Below are 17,563 nucleotides of genomic sequence, written 5' to 3'. Positions count from 1 at the left end.
TTCTGAGCAACTCGTTCTTCAATATTTCTATGGGGACTTAGCAACATGGAGAGGAGTATGATTGATGCTGCCAATGGTGGAACTCTTGGTGATATGACCACTGCTGAGGCTAGGAATTTGATTGAGAAGATGGCTTCCAACTCCCAACAATTCAGTGCAAGAAATGATGCTATTGTTCTTAGAGGAGTCAATGAGGTGGCCACGAATTCATCTTCATCTACTGAAAATAAAAAGCTTGAAGGAAAACTTGATGCCTTGGTCAACCTAGTAACTCAGCTTGCCATGAATCAGAAATCTACACCTGTTGCAAGAGTCTGTGGTCTATGTTCTTCTACAGATCACCATACAGATCTCGGTCCTTCTTTGTAGCAATCTGGAGTCAATGAGCAACCTGAAGCTTATGCTGCAAACATTTATAATAGACCTCCTCAGCAGCAAAACCAACAACAGAAAAATAATTATGACCTTTCAAGCAATAGATACAATCTAGGTTGGAGGAATCATCCAAATCTGAGATGGACAAGTCCTTCACAACAACAACAGCTTATCCTTCCTTTCTAGAATGCTGCTGGTCCAAGCAAGCCATATGTTCCTCCTCCAATACAGCAACAACAGTCACAAAAAAGACAACAAGCAATTGAGGCTCCTCCTCAACCTTCCTTAGAAGAGTTAGTGAGGCAAATGACCATCCAGAATATGCAATTTCAGCAAGAGACAAGAGCCTCCATTCAGAGTCTAACAAATCAGATGGGGCAGATGGCTACTCAGATGAACCAAGCTCAATCCAAATTCTGACAAATTGCCTTCATAAACTGTGAAAAATCCAAAAAAATGTGAGTGTCATCACCTTGAGGTCTGGCAACCAAATTCAAGTGCCTCCACCAGTAGTAGCAGCTGCACCTGAACCTGTCAAGCTTCATTCTACACCTGAAAAAGAGGTTGAGATAGTTGCACAAAAGAGGAAGCTTGCTAACAAAAATATTCATGTAGGTGGACCTTCTTCTACTAATTTTGACTCACAGCAGCCTCCTATCCCTCTTCCATTCCCACCTAGAGCAATTTCAAACAAAAAGATGGAAGAAGCAGAAAAAGAGATCTTGGAGACCTTCAGAAAAAGTAGAGGTGAACATACCTCTACTAGATGCCATCAAGCAGATTCCAAGATATGCTAAGTTTCTAAACGAGCTGTGCACCCACAAAAGGAAGTTCAAGGGCAATGAAAGGATTAGCATGGGCAGAAACGTGTCAGCATTGATAGGTAAATCTGTTCCTCATATTCCTGAGAAATGTAAGGACCCAGGTACTTTCTGTATACCTTGCATTATTGGGAACAGTAAATTTGAGAATGCCATGCTAGATCTAGGAGCATCAGTTAGTGTCATGCCTCTGTCCATTTTCAATTCTTTATCTCTTGGACCTTTGCAATCTACAGATGTGGTGATTCATTTGGCAAATAGAAGTGTTGCTTACCCCGCATGTTTCATAGAGGATGTGCTGGTTCGGGTTGGTGAACTTATTTTTCATATTGATTTTTATGCTCTTAATATGGAAGAGGGATTTTCCCATGGTTCAGCTCCAATTATTTTAGGCAGGCCATTTATGAAAACAGCCTGAACCAAGATAGATGTTTATGCTGGCACATTGTTTATGGAATTTGGTGATATTGTTGTTTATTTTAACATTCTTGATGCCATGAAACATCCATCTCAGGATCATTCTGTTTTTTGTGCTGAGATAATTAATCAGATTGTTGATGATTATATGTTTGATTCTGTTCTTCATGGTAGGAAACATCCATTTTTATCTGATATGCATACTTGTCATTCCTTATGCATTGAATCTGAATCTGAGTTTGAATTTGATCCTGTATCTGATTTTTATGCTGAGAGTGAATTTGAATTTGAGTCTGGTTCTGCTTTTCTGGGTGTTGTATTTCTTGATGTTGATTTTTTAGAGTCAGAATGCACTAACCATGTTGCAGGAAGTTCATATACTTCTGACTTGGTTTATGAGGTACAGGCTGAGGAACCTTCTTCTTCTCCTACCCTGGTTCCTCCTATTGTTCAGCCACCACCCACACCAGAGTTGAAGCCCCTACCAGTAACCCTCAAATATGCTTACTTGGAGGACAAGGAAAAATTTCCAGTGATCATCTCTGCCTCCCTTGCTGCTGAGCAAGAGGAGAAGTTGTTGCTAGTTCTCAAGAAGCACAAGAAAGCCACTGGATGGACTTTAGCAGACATTCCTGGTATTAGCCCATCTACCTATATGCATAGGATACTTTTAGAGGATGGAGCTAAGCCAGTGAGGCTACCACAGCGGCGACTCAACCCCGTCATTCTAGATATGGTGAAAAAGGAAGTGACCAAGCTCTTACAAGCTGGAATCATCTACCTTATTTCTAACAGCCAGTGGGTGAGTCCAGTCCAAGTGGTTCCTAAGAAGACAGGCCTCACAGTGATTAAGAATGAAAGGGATGAGCTTATCCCCACAAGAGTAATGAACAACTGCAGAGTCTACATTGATTATAGGAGGTTGAACCAAGTAACTAGAAAAGATCATTTTCCCTTGCCACTCATTGATCAAATGCTTGAGCGCTTGGCAGGTAAGTCTCATTACTATTTTCTTGATGGTTTTTCTGATTATTTACAAATTCATATTGCTCCTGAGGATCAAGAAAAGACCACATTCACCAGTCCCTTTGGCACTTTTGCCTATAGAAGGATGCCCTTTGGCCTATGCAACGCCCCTGGTACCTTCCAGCGGTGTATGCTTAGCATTTTCAGTGAATTTTTAGAGAGTTGCATAGAGGTGTTTATGGATGATTTTACTGTTTATGGATCCTCTTTTGATACATGTTTAGATAGTATGGATAGAGTTCTTAGTAGATGCATTGAAACTAACCTTGTGCTGAATTTTGAAAAATGTCACTTCATGGTAGAACAAGGTATAGTTTTAGGGCATATCATTTCCAGTAGGGGCATAGAGGTAGACCCTCCAAAAATAAATGTTATTTCACAATTGCCTTACCCCTCTTGCGTGCGAGAGGTTCGTTCTTTTCTTGGTCATGCAGGGTTTTATAGACGCTTTATCAAGGATTTTAGCAAAGTGGCCCTTCCACTATCCAATCTACTGCAAAAGGAGGTGGAGTTAGATTTTGATGACCGATGCAAAAAGGCTTTTGATTGCCTCAAGCGTGCAGTGACTACCACCCCTATCATTCAAGCACCTGATTGGACAGCCCCATTTGAGCTAATGTGCAATGCATCCAATTACACATTGGGGGCTGTCCTTGCTCAAAATATTGATAAGCTGCCTCACGTGATCTACTATGCTTCCAGAACTTTGGATGTTGCTCAAGAAAATTACACTACCACAGAGAATGAGCTATTAGCGATAGTTTTTGCTCTTGAGAAAATTCGTTCATATTTACTTGGTACTCGTGTTATTGTTTATATTGACCATGCAGCTCTGAAGTACCTACCTGTTGAAAACGGCTGAATCAAAGCCTAGATTGATCAGGTGGATGCTTTGGCTCCAAGAGTTTGATTTGGAGATTCGTAATCGGAGTGGTGCACAGAACCTCATGGCTGACCACCTAAGTAGGATTGAGTGTGCGTCTGAGGACTCACCCATTCGGGATGATTTTTCGGATGACCATTTGTACATTCTGTATAGTATTTCTGATTCCTTCCCCACTCCTTGGTTTGCTAATATTGTGAATTACTTGGTTGCTTCTGTTTGTCATTCTTTCGCACCATGTGGCCATCTTGGCATACAGAGAACAACTCGCAAGGTGCTTGACTTCGGTTTCTATTGGCCCACTGTCATACCCTAATTTCTTCCGGGGACCATCCGTTGTTGGGATGCGACCCTTGTTTGACCACTTTGAGGTACTTGGCACCCATCATTAGGCAATTCATGAAGTTCCATGACATGCTGGAAGTCAAAAGAAAGCATCGTAGCATAATCCGTGAAGTTCCGTGACATGCTGGAAATTAAAAGGAAGTGTTAGTGCGCAATCCGTAAAGTTCCGTAACGTTCTGGAAGGCAAAAAGGGGATGATTACGTAATCCGTAAGGTTTCGTAACATTACAGAAAGAAAACAAGCATCGTTATGAAATTCGTAAAGTTTCATAACGTTACGGAAAAAGAATCACCAAAAAAGAGCTAGGGGTGCATTTAGTAAAAATGGGGGTGCAAATAGCGACCAGGCCCACTTGGGCCTTTCAGAAAATTCCTCCAGAAGGCGGTTGCTTCTGGAGGAAGCAACCTAGCTCGCCTGGGCAAGTTGAGCTCGCCTGGGCGAGCTGGGTGGCAAGCTTCTCCCCCATTTTCCTATAAATAGGGGGAGAGGTGAAGGGAAAAAATGTTCAGCCTTGCTGGTAATTCGAGAATCACATGAAATTAGTGAAAAAAATTGTTTCCGTGAAGTAAATCCAAGCCCAGGCGCTTCCGTAACGTTTCCGTGGGTGATTTCGCGAAGATTTTCAACCGTTCTTCGGCGTTCTTCATCGTTCTTCGGTCTTCAACCGGTAAGTTCCCAAAATTGAACTTTTCAATTCATTCTATGTACCCTTAGTGGTCCTCATTTGTTTCGCGTACTTTTATTTTCATCCCATTTACTTTCCGTACCCCCTTTTGACGTGCTTTAGTCATTTACTTAAGCCATTTTCTCGCCTAATCAAGAAATAAAATAAATTTCCACCGATCATTTGAATTGTAATGTCCGTTAATTTTTGTTAAAATGAAATACGACTGTTCGGTCATGCCGTAACCACGTTGAAAACCAAAAAGAGGTAAAATAATAATATAATAATAAAAAATATCTTTTAGTAAAATAAAAAAAAATCAATCCGATGTTTTTCTTTGGGATTTCTCTTTCTTAATCGAATCTACTAATAACCAAAGTGAAACTAAGGCTAAAATCAATTCATAAACCAAACTTTTGTCATCGCCTAACAAAGCCATTTTCAAAGGTCCAACGCCTTGAAATGGTCTTTTCCGCTTTTATTGGTTAAGTGTAGATTTCTAAAAAGCTTAAAACCAATATGTAACTTTGTTACCTCTTTCAAAAATAAGGAAATCATTAATGGTCCAATGCCTTAATGTTTTCTCACTTTTCAAAAGAATAGAAAGATTATCTAATGGTCCAATGCCTTAAATGACCTTTCATTCAATAAAAAACATATCTTGCAAAAAAGGATAAAAAAATAACTTAACCAAAAAGCTTTGTTCACAAAAGAACTACGTAGGTCTGATTTCCTCATCACAATTGAGGAATACGTAGGAGCAAAGGGAAACACCCTTGTCGACCGCAAAAAGATAAAAACATAAAAAGGCATAAAAAAGACATAAGAACATAAAAAGGGAAAAGAATATAAATGGAAGTCATATTTTCACATTTGATTAAAGGCTGCCGTCTCTTGTGACGGACGTGTGGGGTGCTAATACCTTCCCCGTGCTTAAATACAACTCCCGAACCTTTCACTTAGAATTCGTAGATCACGTCTTTTCCGGTTTTTCCGACGTTTTCCTCAAATAAACGTTGGTGGCGACTCCGCGCGTACTCCTTTCTTGGAGCACACACTCGTGAGTCACGCATCGCCCTCTCGCCGAAGGGTAGGTTGCGACACCCACTATCTTCAAGTATGCGTGGAGAATCTGTAGCACTTGTGAGCCTTATCAGAGAGCAGGCGACTCACTTTCATCGAGACAACAAATGCCTCAACAACCCATGTTATTCTGTGAGGTGTTTGATGTTTGGGGTATAGATTTTATGGGGCCTTTCCTTGTCTCTTTTGGTTTTGTTTATATTCTCCTTGTTGTTGATCTTGTTTCAAAGTGGGTGGAAGCCAAACCCACCAGAACTAACGATGCCAAGGTTATTGTGGATTTTGTTAGATCTAATCTTTTTTGCAGGTTTGGAGTCCCTAGAGCCATCGTTAGTGATCAAGGCACCCATTTTTGTAACAGATCCATGTATGCCTTGCTCAAAAAGTATGGGGTCGTGCACAGAATTTCCACACCTTACCACCCCCAAACTAATGGACAGGCTGAGATTTCAAACAGGGAGATAAAAAGGATCTTAGAGAAGATTGTGCAACCGAACAGAAAGGATTGGAGCACCAGGATGGATGATGCTCTTTGGGCGCATAGGACTGCCTACAAAGCACCCATAGGAATGTCGCCTTATCGAGTTGTCTTTGGCAAGGCATGTCATCTTCTTGTAGAGATAGAGCACAAAGCCTACTGGGCTATAAAGACCTGCAACTTCTCTATTGATTAGGCTGGAGAGGAAAGGAAGTTGCAACTAAGTGAGCTAGATGAGATCCGGTTAGAAGCCTATGAGAATTCCAAATTCTATAAGGAGAAGACCAAGAAGTTCCATGACAGCTTGATAGCTAAGAAGGACTTCGTGGTTGGATAAAAAGTTTTATTGTATAACTCTAGGCTCGGACTCATGAGTGGTAAGTTGAGGTCAAAGTGGATTGGTCCTTTTGTGGTGACTAATGTTTTTCCTTATGGTACAGTTGAGATCAACAGTGAATCCGCAGATAAGAGCTTCAAGGTCAATGGACACCGGCTGAAACCATTCCTCAGAAATCACTGCTTAGTGGTTGTAGTGGTGGAGGAGACCTCCTTACTTCACCGTACTTCTCTTCAGCCATGACTTAGGGAGTTTTCTTTTTTTGTCTCCTTCTTTACTTTTATTACACTTGTCCAATTTTATTGATTGTTTTGATTGCTCTTGATCTTGTGATTGTGCTACATTAAGGACAATGTGTTGTTTAAGTGTGGGGGCGGGGGGAGATTGTTCTTTAATTTTGTTGATTTTGTTGGGTTTTCTAGTTTAATTTTTTTAGGTTTTCTAGGTTAATTTTTTTATTTTGGTTTTATGTTTTGTGTACAACATTGCATGTTTCTCTTTGAATTTTTGGTTATGTACAGGTAATGGGTAATTGTTTTTGAAATAGGAGTTTCTTGGCATTTTGTGAATTGAAACCCTTGTCTTTCTCTACATGTCAAGTTAGTTTTGAATGTTCGAATTGAAAGTGATAGATTTACCCTTGGTGAGAATTTGAGCCATCATCATCTATTTTATTCGGTGTGTTTTGCCCCATTTATTGCTTGCACAATAGCCTTGGCTTGACTCTTGTTGATACTTCTTGCTTCACATGCACATTGGGAGATGATTTAGGCATTTTGTTCTTATAAGCCTCTAGCCAAATAAGCCTACATTGAATTAATTCCATTGATAGCCCCTTTGAGCCTATGTTCCCCTTTCTTTGTTTTGAAGCTCATTACAAGCCTTAAGTGAAAAACCATGATTTCACCCTACCCTTAAGGAATTTTGGAGCTTTGGAATTGTTATGGGGGGGGGGGGGGGGGGTATGTTTCATTGGATGATATGTTTTTGTTGGCCATGCTTGATGTATATACATATATCGCCTAATTGTTGCTTTATTTTTCAAATATTCAAAATGCTTTTAAATTTTCATTTCTTGTTCTAAAAAAAATAGAAGAGAAAAACAGAAAAGAGTGAAGTTGAATAAATGAGGTCTTGTTTTGAGGACTTTGACTAGTTTGAAGACTTGGTTGATTTTGTTGATATTGGAGGTTTTGGGTTTACTACTTTTTCATAATTTCCACTTATTCCCCATTGCTCCTCTATTCCTTTGGGTTTTAGCTACTATCCTATACTTTCCTCTACCTTGTCCTTGGCCTCATTACAACCTTGAAAGATCTTTTGATCCTCATGTGCATGTGTTTGTGATGTGGATTTCAAATTTAGAGTCTTGCCAAGTCTATGTGGAATTTTTTTTTTCTTGGGTGCTCTGAGAGTAAACAGTAGCCTAGACACTTGAGAGATAGAGTGCATATCTTGTGAGGCTTTATCACTTTTCATTCTTGATCTGATTGACTATCTTACCATGTTTGAGATGCTTGGATGATTTTCATGACGGCCTTGATTCTTTAACTCTTTACATGTTGGATGTTACCCATTCTTTTCATTCCTTGAGATTCATTGAGAAATATGTAATTGTTTTTGTGTCTGTATTTTTCTCTTTAATGTCTCTGGATTTGTTCCTTGCTTTGCTTTTTTATTTTGCCTAGGAGTGCAAAAGGCTAAGTGTGAGGGGATTTGATGTGTCATCATTTTCTCCTATTTCTTAACCCTTTTTGTCACCATTTTAATTACTGATTAGCCTTAATTGTCAAATTAATTATGCAGTTTTATCATTTGGGCCTACTGGACTAATTTTGTGTTTTTAATTTAATTTCAGGAGAATTATAAGCAATTGGGCTTGAATCCAGAATTGGGCTTGGACTTGAAGAGAGCAGACAATTTTATTTTATCAAATCTTATCTTATCTAGATTTTATCTCATCTAGATATTATTTCATCTAGATTTTATCTTATCTTATCTTATCTAGATTTTATTTCATTTAGATTTTATTTTATTAAATCTTATCTTATCTTGCCCAGATTTTATTTTATTTATGGGCTTTGACTGAAAACAGATTTGTAAGCATTGGGGGCTGAGAACCTATATAAAAGCACCAAGGTTTCGTTTTAAGAGTCTTTTTCATTTTGGAGAATAATTGGAGGTTCTGCAATTCCAATTTTTACTATTCATGCATACTATTCGCATAGCAATAAAACTCGTTTTCCACTTCAATCTGCAAATTTGTGTTCTACTGATTAATGGAAGGCTAAGTCTCCAGCGTTGTTTTCTCTTGAGGATCAAGCACAGCTCTCTTTGAGGTTTTGTTATTACTATTGAATTCTGATCAGTTTTTCCTCTTCACCAATTACTCTATATTTGTTGCTATTAATCCATGCATTCTTAGTGCTTGATTAATTGTCTCTGCGCTTAATTTACGTTCATGCTTAGTGATCAGTTTCGTTCATGATTAATTGGTGTATGTGTTGCTTAATAACATAATGACAACCTTATGTTAAATTTCGCTTAGTAATTTAATTTAGGGTTGGATTAAGTGGTTGAACTGATAAAGGATAAATTCTCGTAACCTAGGATAAGATACTTGCTTGTGAATCAAGGGGAAACAACGTGTTTTAATTCTAAACCGCTAAGCGAGACAACAGTGGCTTAGTGCATGAGGATAAGCCTGAAGAGAGTTCTTCCACGCCAACACACGCTCAGTGCATATGCAGCTCGCTAAGCGAGGCGATTGTCTCTTCTGTGCTAAGCACAAGATTGGTGCTAAGCCAAATATCACTTACTCGTGCTAAGCGCGCCTTCGAGGTCAGCAAGCCCTTTTTAAGCTTGATTTGCACAGAAAAAAAGAGGAGGGGGCTGAATAGCCGTCAGAGCTTGAAGAGTGAAATACACAGAGGCAAAGAACAGAGCCAAGGAGCCAAATTTTAATCTTTTAGGAAGATTTATGAGTTTTTGAGTGATTCTGAGGTTCCTAGAGGTGGAGGAGACATCCCCACTCCTTTGTAAGCAAGCAATTTCTCTTAATTCCTCTTCTTCATTGTAAAAGAAGCTTCCTTGCTATGGAAGGCTAAACCCTCAATTGGGGATTCTTGCTGAGTAATCGATGTAAACTCTTTCCCTATCTAATCATGGTTGTTTTATGTGTTCATTGTTTCTATCAGTACTTTATTATTGCATGCTTATGGCTTGATCACCCAAATGTGTGTACTATTAGGGGCTTTAGCATTGAAAGATGTATTGTCTCCTTAGAACTTGATAGAGCGAGATTAGGTTACTGTATGTTTAGACACAGAGTGCGGTAATTTAGTTTTATTATGCTGTGATCATAAAGCTGTTCAATTAAGCTAAGTTCAACAAGAGACATCTGCGAACGAAGTTTAATTAGAATTAGACTAAACTCACGAGACATCGGTGTTTAGTACTTGAGCCTTTAGCATCGAACACAAAAACATCTCTAATTAGAGAAACATCCTTAATTGCAACAAATTGCTCAATAAGAGGACCCAACGCCTTTAGATATCTGTTTTCACACTTACATGCTCACGTTTATTGCTTTGAAATTAGAATAGAACATACTTTAATTTCATTCACAATCATGATTTCTGTTTGCAAATGCCTGCTTATTGAACAAACTTTTACCAAACGTGATTATTTACTTGACAACCCGATACACTTGCCGTTAGATTTCACATCCACACAAACAAGTAGTATTCCTAGGGGTGGAAAAAGTAGACCTGTCTATCCCCTACAAGGTCACCACATATGCACCGAGAAAGGAAAAGCAAATTGGGAGGAACTATTGGCAGGTATGGTAGAAGTGTCCGTTAGTTGGTTCCCTCGATGGAAGGATGGAGGGACCGGGGTTTTGTGCTCATGTGAAGGATTCCTGAACGTCCCCTTGACGGGAAAAAGGGGTTGTATTAATTATAATCCCATACTGGCTATAAGACAACTAGTCTACCCTATGAGAGGGGCACCATCAGAAGAGATCATCACACCTTTCGTCGCATGGGGTTTCAATGAAGGTAATGCAAAAATAATTTTGCGAATCCGCAAGGCATGAAATACAATGGAAAAAAAAGATAAGAAGCTTAGGGGAAGTAGCAACGAGGTCATTGGCGGCTATCATAAGTGGTTAAAAGCTAGGACGCAAGGGATAACTTGGCTCCCAAAGCTAAAAGATCCAAGTGGAGAGGAAGTTGAAGTCCTCGAGGAAAGCGAAGAGGTGCAAGCCCTGAAAGTAGAGCTTGAAAGAACGAGAGTGGTCAAAGAAAATCTTAAGACGGTCGTCTGTTAGTCGATGAATACGACTAACTTTTGTGTATAAAACTTGTGTATTTTGTATCAAACTTTCCCAATTTATGGTTGTTTTGTAATATTATAAGTACTTTTTGTTAAATATAGGTAATAGATAATTTATACTTTTGTTTTGTGTGTTTAATAATCAATTTCTCTCAATTTCAGGTTAATTAGGCAAATTGGAAAAAGTGTTTTTTTTTCCTTCTCGCTAAGCCAATATGCTAGCTTAGCGAGCATTCGCTAAGCGCGACACTCAGTGGCTAAGCGCGAGGAAGAATCTAGAAGAAGATGAGCTGTCAGATTCGCTAAGCACACCGCTCCAGGTCATCAAGTGCACCGCTTCAGCTCATCCGCTAAGCAAGAGAAGCGCGCTGAGCCCAAAATCACTAACATGCGCTAAGCGGTCCATACGTGCTCTAAGCGCACGAGCATGAACAAGGCCACCTATTTAAGCCTGAAATCAGATTTGCAAAGGGAGTTTGGAGTTTTTCTTGAAGAAGCCTCTGCATGCACGACAATTTGGCCCTGGCTTGAAGCTTTTGCATGTTTAGGAAGTTCTAGAGAGAGAAAGGTCCAAGTTCCAAAGAGTTCTGAGAAATTTTGCTGTGTGAAGATCTGTAGAGATGCGAGTTCGAAGCGGAAGCCATTTTGAGAACTTAAGATGAGTTTGTGAGTGATTGTGAGATCCTAGAGGTGAAGGAGACATCCTCACCACTTGTGTTTTTGCAGTCTTTCATCTTGTTCTTCTCTTTGTTGTAAAGGAGGTTTCCGGACTATGGAAAGCTAAATCCTCTGTTGGATCTTCCCTGTAGGTACCTGATGTAAATATATTTCTATCTATGTAATGATGTTTTGTGTGTTCTCTGTGCTATCTGCTTTTCATTCCAATGTGCTTTTACCTTGATCACGTAGATGCATGCTTTGTTAGGGTCATTCAACAGTGGGAACTGGTCTGATTCTAATGTCCTGGGTAGTACGGGACTAAGTTGTTGTGCTATCACGAGGGATCGGGGTACAAGAACTTAGTTGTGTATGTGTGTCTTAATGCGGTCTTGGTTGAGTTTAGTCTTACAAGAGGGATCTGCGGACGAGGCTTGATCAGGACTAGGCTAGGCTATCATGAGGAATCAGGGTCTAGCAGTCCAGGAGACAACATAGGAACGCATGAGCATTGTTAAATAGAGAACATCCATTTTAGCATCAGGAACCTATGAGGAAGACCAACGCTTTCTCTACTTGTTTTTACACAGTATTTCTCTTGCGTGATTTTATTTCTTTTTTCCTAGATAATTTAAATACCTACCATAACCATAGTTATATTTTCATACCAGACGTCTATTTATCGAAATAGCTTGCCAGATAACGCAAGTTTCCCGAGAGTTCGATACTCGGTTCTTACCGTTTTATATTACTTGTGCGATCCGGTGCACTTGCCGGCCGCAAACACCGTTGCTAGGGTTAGGAAAGAGTGTGATGAGCTAAGGGATGTAAAAATGACTACGACCGAAGCATTAGAGCAGAAAACAAAGAGGGCCCAAAAAGAAGAATGGGGCAAAAACAAGTTCCAAGGGGCTCTATGGGGCAACAACAACGACCTCAAGCTTCGAAGGGATGAAAGGGATGAGTTGAGGGTGAAGAGTATGATATTAGAGGATAAGTTGAAGGCTTGCAAAGGTCAAAAAAGAGTTTGACCGAGCAGTTGAGTTAGACAGAAGAGAACATCTTGACAATCATTGATGGGTATAAAGAAGAGCTAAGCCTAGCTGCCAGTCATAGGTAGAGACTAGAGGATGAGCACGCGAAGGTAGTGGCTCTGCAAGCGGAAAGGGAAGCAAGAGAGAGCGTGATAGAATCATTGCACAGGGAAGCCGTGAAATGGATGGATAGATTCACTCTCACTCTGAATAGGAGTCAAGAACTTCCAAGGCTTTTAGCCAGAGCCAAGGAAATGGCGGATGTGTACCCAGCTCTCGAGGAAGTTCATGGGCTTCTCGATTATTGCCAACACATGTTCGAATTGATGTCCCTCATAATTAGGAACCACTGAGGCGTTTGTATTTATGCTTTGGCTTTGGCATGACAAAACAATGTTGCTTATTATTAAAAATGAGATTTGATTCAACCCTGTGTCTTTGCTGAAATTTCTGCGTGGGTTCAATACTTCGACAACTTATCATTATCATGCATTCATGTTTAGTTCATTGTCGCATTACTCATTGCATTTTGTTCTTTTAGCAGTCGTAGTCAAAAGTAAACACAATAACCAAAAAGAACAAACGTGCTTTACGACACCCCTATCAAACACATGCCTAAACCAAGATCATGAGCGAGATAGAGGAAGTGCATGAACGAATGAAGGCTGACATGGAGGCCATGAAGGACCAAATGACCTCCATGATGGGGGCCATGTTAAATATGAGACAGATGATGGAGGACAACACGACCGTAGTTGCTGCCAGCAATGCCACCACTGAGGCGGATCCAACTCACCCATCCGGCATAAACCAAACAAATCATCCACCCCCAAACATGGTAGGTTAGGGAGGAGAAGTGTTGGGAAGTATGGGCGGCCCCCGTATGGTGCAAAGCAAGAATTCTTTCCCGCCATACAGCTTGCCACCTAACTATACACCACCCAATGCGGTGCATGTGCCTAGCGAGAACGCCAATCACTATGTTCTCATTCTCCTTGAAGGCCAGCAACCCCAGTTAAGGCATGCACCCTTTGCTCAACCTGTGGGAGAGGCCTACGAAGAGCCCTGGGATCACGCTTTGGGCCAGTTCGAACCATACCCTACATATGCTGCTAAGGGACTAGCCTTTAGTGGCATCCCTCAGCCCAATGCCGCGGGAGCCCCACAACACCGCCCGCTAAAACCCTTGCATTTCTCAGTGGGAAGACTACCTCAGGCCACGAATGAAAGAGAGAAATTTGACCTCATAGAGGAGAGGCTGAGGGCCACTGAAAGGATAGGTGATTATCCATTTGCCAACATGGCGGAGCTATGCTTAGTGCCCGATGTTGTCATCCCTCCCAAGTTGAAGGTGTCGGACTTCGACAAGTACAAAGGGACAACTTGTCCCAAGAACCACTTATAAATGTATTGTTGGAAGATGGGGGCATACTCCAGAAATGAGAAACTCTTGACACACTTTTTTCAAGAGAGTTTGGTCAGGGCGGCAATCACGTGGTATACTAAGTTGGAAACTTCCCGAATCCATTCTTGGAAGGATTTGATGGCTGCTTTCATCAAGCAGTACAAATATAACACGAACATGGCTACCGATAGATTGCAATTGTAGAATATGTGCAAAAAGGAACATGAGTCTTTCAAGGAGTATGCCCAAAGGTGGAGGGATTTGGCAGCCCAAGTAGCACTTCCCATGATGGAGAGGGAGATGATAACCGTGCTAGTAGACTCACTACCAATGTTGTACTACGAGAAAATGGTAGGTTATATGTCTTCTAGTTTTGTAGATTTGGTGTTTGCGGGCAAGAGAATTGAAGTAGACCTGAGAAGATGGAAGTTCGATTATGCCGCTTAAGCAAGTACTAGCAATAGGAGGTCCAGGATGGGCTTAGCCAAGAAGGAGGGAGACACCCATGTTGTAACGTCAGCTCCCACATGGCCCAAATCCCAACAAACCCCTCACAACCCCACCTACCAGTATTCCCCGCATCAACCAAATTATTTAGCCAACTTTGGAACTCCTCTTAATCCAACACCCATCCAACAAAGGGTGCCTACTCAACCACAAAGGCCTCCCCCACAAAATTTTCTTCCCACAGAGTCTTAACCCATTGAAAACACCAATCTCAACACAAACCCAAGCCCGAGGAGGAATTTCTTGGAATGAAAGCCCTCGGATTTCACCCCAGTACCAATGCCCTATGCTGAGCTACTACCATATTTGATTAGCAACCAGATGGCCATGGTGAACCCCAGGAAGGTCTATCTATCTCCCTTCCCCCGATGGTACAATCACAATGCAACCTGTGCCTATCACGGTGGTGCTCTGGGGCATTCTATAGAGCAGTGCATGGTCTTTAAGCACAAGGTGCAGAGCTTGATTGACACGGGATGGCTGACGTTTCAAGGGGACAGTCCAAATGTAAGGACTAATCCACTCACCAGTCATGGAGGCTCGATGGTTAATGCAGTGGAAGAGTGGGAGCCTTAGGGACAAAAGCAAATAGGAAACGTGTTAACCTCTAGAAGGTTCATCTTGGAAGCACTACGCGAAGCTGGTATGATTCACCTTGATGGTAGCAAGGGGGAGTGATGTGTCATTATTTTCTCGTATTTCTTAACCCTTTTTGTCACCATTTTAATTACTGATTAGCCTTAATTGTCAAATTAATTATCCAGTTTTATCATTTGAGCCTACTTGACTAATTTTGTGTTTTTAATTTAATTTCAGGAGAATTATAAGCAATTGGGCTTGGATCCGGAATTGCGCTGAACCGGCTTGGACTTGAAGAGAGTAGACAATTTTATTTCCTCCAATTTTATTTTATTTCGTCCAGTTTTATTTTATTTCGTTTTAGGGCTTGGACTTAAAACAAATTTGTAAGCTTTGGGGCTGAGGACATATATAATAGCACTAGGGTTTTAGTAGAGGGCAGACTGTTGACATAGGAGACTTTTAGGGTTTTGCATTTTCAGTTACTGTTCACGTAGCAATAAAATTTCATTTTCTGCTTCAAATTGCAATTTCATTTTCTGCTTCTGCCTTTGAATTCATTTTCGTTTCTGCTGATTAATGGAAGGCTGAGTCTCCAGTGTTGTTTTCTCTTGAGGATCAAGCACAACTCTCCTTGAGGTTTTGTTATTACTATTGAATTCTAATCAGTTTTTCCCCTTCACCAATTGCTCTGTATTTGTTGCTATTAATCCATGCATGCTTAATGCTTGATTAATTGTCTCTATGCTTAATTTACGTTCATGCTTAATGATTAGTTTCGTTCATGCTTAATGGACATGTGAGAGGGATTAATTGGTGTATGTGTTGCTTAATCACATAATGATAGCCTTATGTTAATTTCCGCATAGTTGATTAATTTCGGGTTGGATTAAGTGGTTGAACTGATTAGGGATTAATTCTTGTAACCTAGGATAAGAGACTTGCTTTTGAATCAAGGGGAAACAACATGTTTTAATTCTGTTATTTCCTTACTCAAGTTTGCTTGTTGTTTAAATTACAAAAAACAAACAAACCTCCCCCCCCCCACTTCGTTACTGTTTGATTAGCATATGTTATGAACGATTGGTTGATCATTACTCATTGAGAGACGACCTAGGATCACTTCCTAGATACTGCATTTTTAATGTTTATTTGATTCGGGTACAACCTCAATCAAATTTGGCGCCATTGCCGGGGAGTAGTGGTCCAAAGGTTCATAATGGTGTTTAGCTGTTTTTAGTGTAGCTCTGTTGTTTAGTGTGTGAGTGTGTGTTGTTTTGTTTTGTGTAGTGTTTTGTTTTGCATTTCAGTCGCATCCCCTATTTAGCGCTTCCCTGTTTCAGTTTTGTGAAATGCTGTGAACAGTGATTAGCAACTAAGAACTAGCAACTGATTTTGCAATTTAATTGGTGATTTTTGTTTTGATAGTTAGAATTGGTATTTTGGCTGATTTTTTGTGTGGTAGTTTCTTTTGATCCATATTTTGTGTGAAAAATATCAGAAGCACTTGGTGTGGCTGTATTTGAGAGAGACAAAGAATTTGGGAACTTGTTTTTAGCAAAACTTAAAATGGCCATAACTTTTGCTTTAGGTATCAAAATGACTATTATTATATATGCATTTGGGGTAGAAAAAAATTTCCCATACTGTGACAACCCACTTTAGCCGGTTAGGGCTTCCCAAACTCGAAATATTAGATGTTTACTAAGTTTTTTTTTTATTTTTCAAGTATTATTGTCTTATTTTTCTAAAATTTCCTTAGGCATTTTTCATACTTAGACTTTGAATTTTTGTCTGAAAATTTTTGTGCTACCTTTTCATGATTTTAGGGTGTTGCTCACAAAATTTCAGCTCATTTGGATATTGTTTAACTATAGTTGTAGTTTTGACCCTCCCCTGGTGCTTGTTTGAGAAACACATGATTTGCTGCATATAGTGCATGACTAGGGGCAATCTAGGTGATTTACAACCCTTTGATCCTGAAATAGATAGAACCTTTCATAGATTACTTAGGCATAGTGTGCATCCTGATCATTTTGTGCATTTTGAGCATTTTGAGTATTCTGTTGCTGGTGATTCTGAACATTCTGATTTTGAGCATTCGACTACTAATTTTCATACTGAGAACATGGATCAACCTCCACCTCGGGAGAGGACTCTTAGGGAGATGGTTGCACCTGATTTCACTTATGAAAGCTTGTGCATTCAATATCCTGATGAGGATGTTCCATATGTTCTCAAGATTGGACTAATACATTTGTTGCCCACGTTTCATGCTCTTGCAGGTGAAGATCCTTATAAGCATCTTAAGGAGTTCCATATTGTCTGTTCCACCATGAAACCCGCTGATGTCCTGGAAGATCATATCTTTCTAAAAGTTTTTCCTCATTCTCGGGAGGGAGTTGCGAAAGATTGGTTGTACTACCATGCTCCCAGGTCCATCACCAGCTAGGATGACCATAAGAGGGTGTTCTTGGAGAAATACCTCCCAGCATCTAGGACCACTACCATCAGAAAAGACATTTCAGGCATCAGGCAACTTAGTGGAGAGAGCTTGTATGAGTACTGGGAAAGATTCAAAAAATTGTGTGCAAGCTGTCCTCACCACCAGAT

General features: G+C 40.2%; 1 non-coding gene across 1 annotated transcript; it reads right to left on the bottom strand.

Moving 5' to 3' along the window:
• Positions 1–17,456: 17,456 nt before the first annotated feature.
• LOC114372721 lies at positions 17,457–17,563 on the bottom strand. The gene has a single exon (XR_003658289.1). It is a non-coding gene; the product is annotated as a small nucleolar RNA R71 (small nucleolar RNA).

The sequence above is a fragment of the Glycine soja genome, chromosome 10 (genome assembly GCF_004193775.1).
Source record: "Glycine soja cultivar W05 chromosome 10, ASM419377v2, whole genome shotgun sequence".
In the NCBI taxonomy this organism is placed as follows: Eukaryota; Viridiplantae; Streptophyta; class Magnoliopsida; order Fabales; family Fabaceae; genus Glycine; species Glycine soja.
The sequence above is the reverse complement of the archived record's forward strand: the minus strand, read 5'-3'. Positions and strand labels throughout refer to the sequence as shown.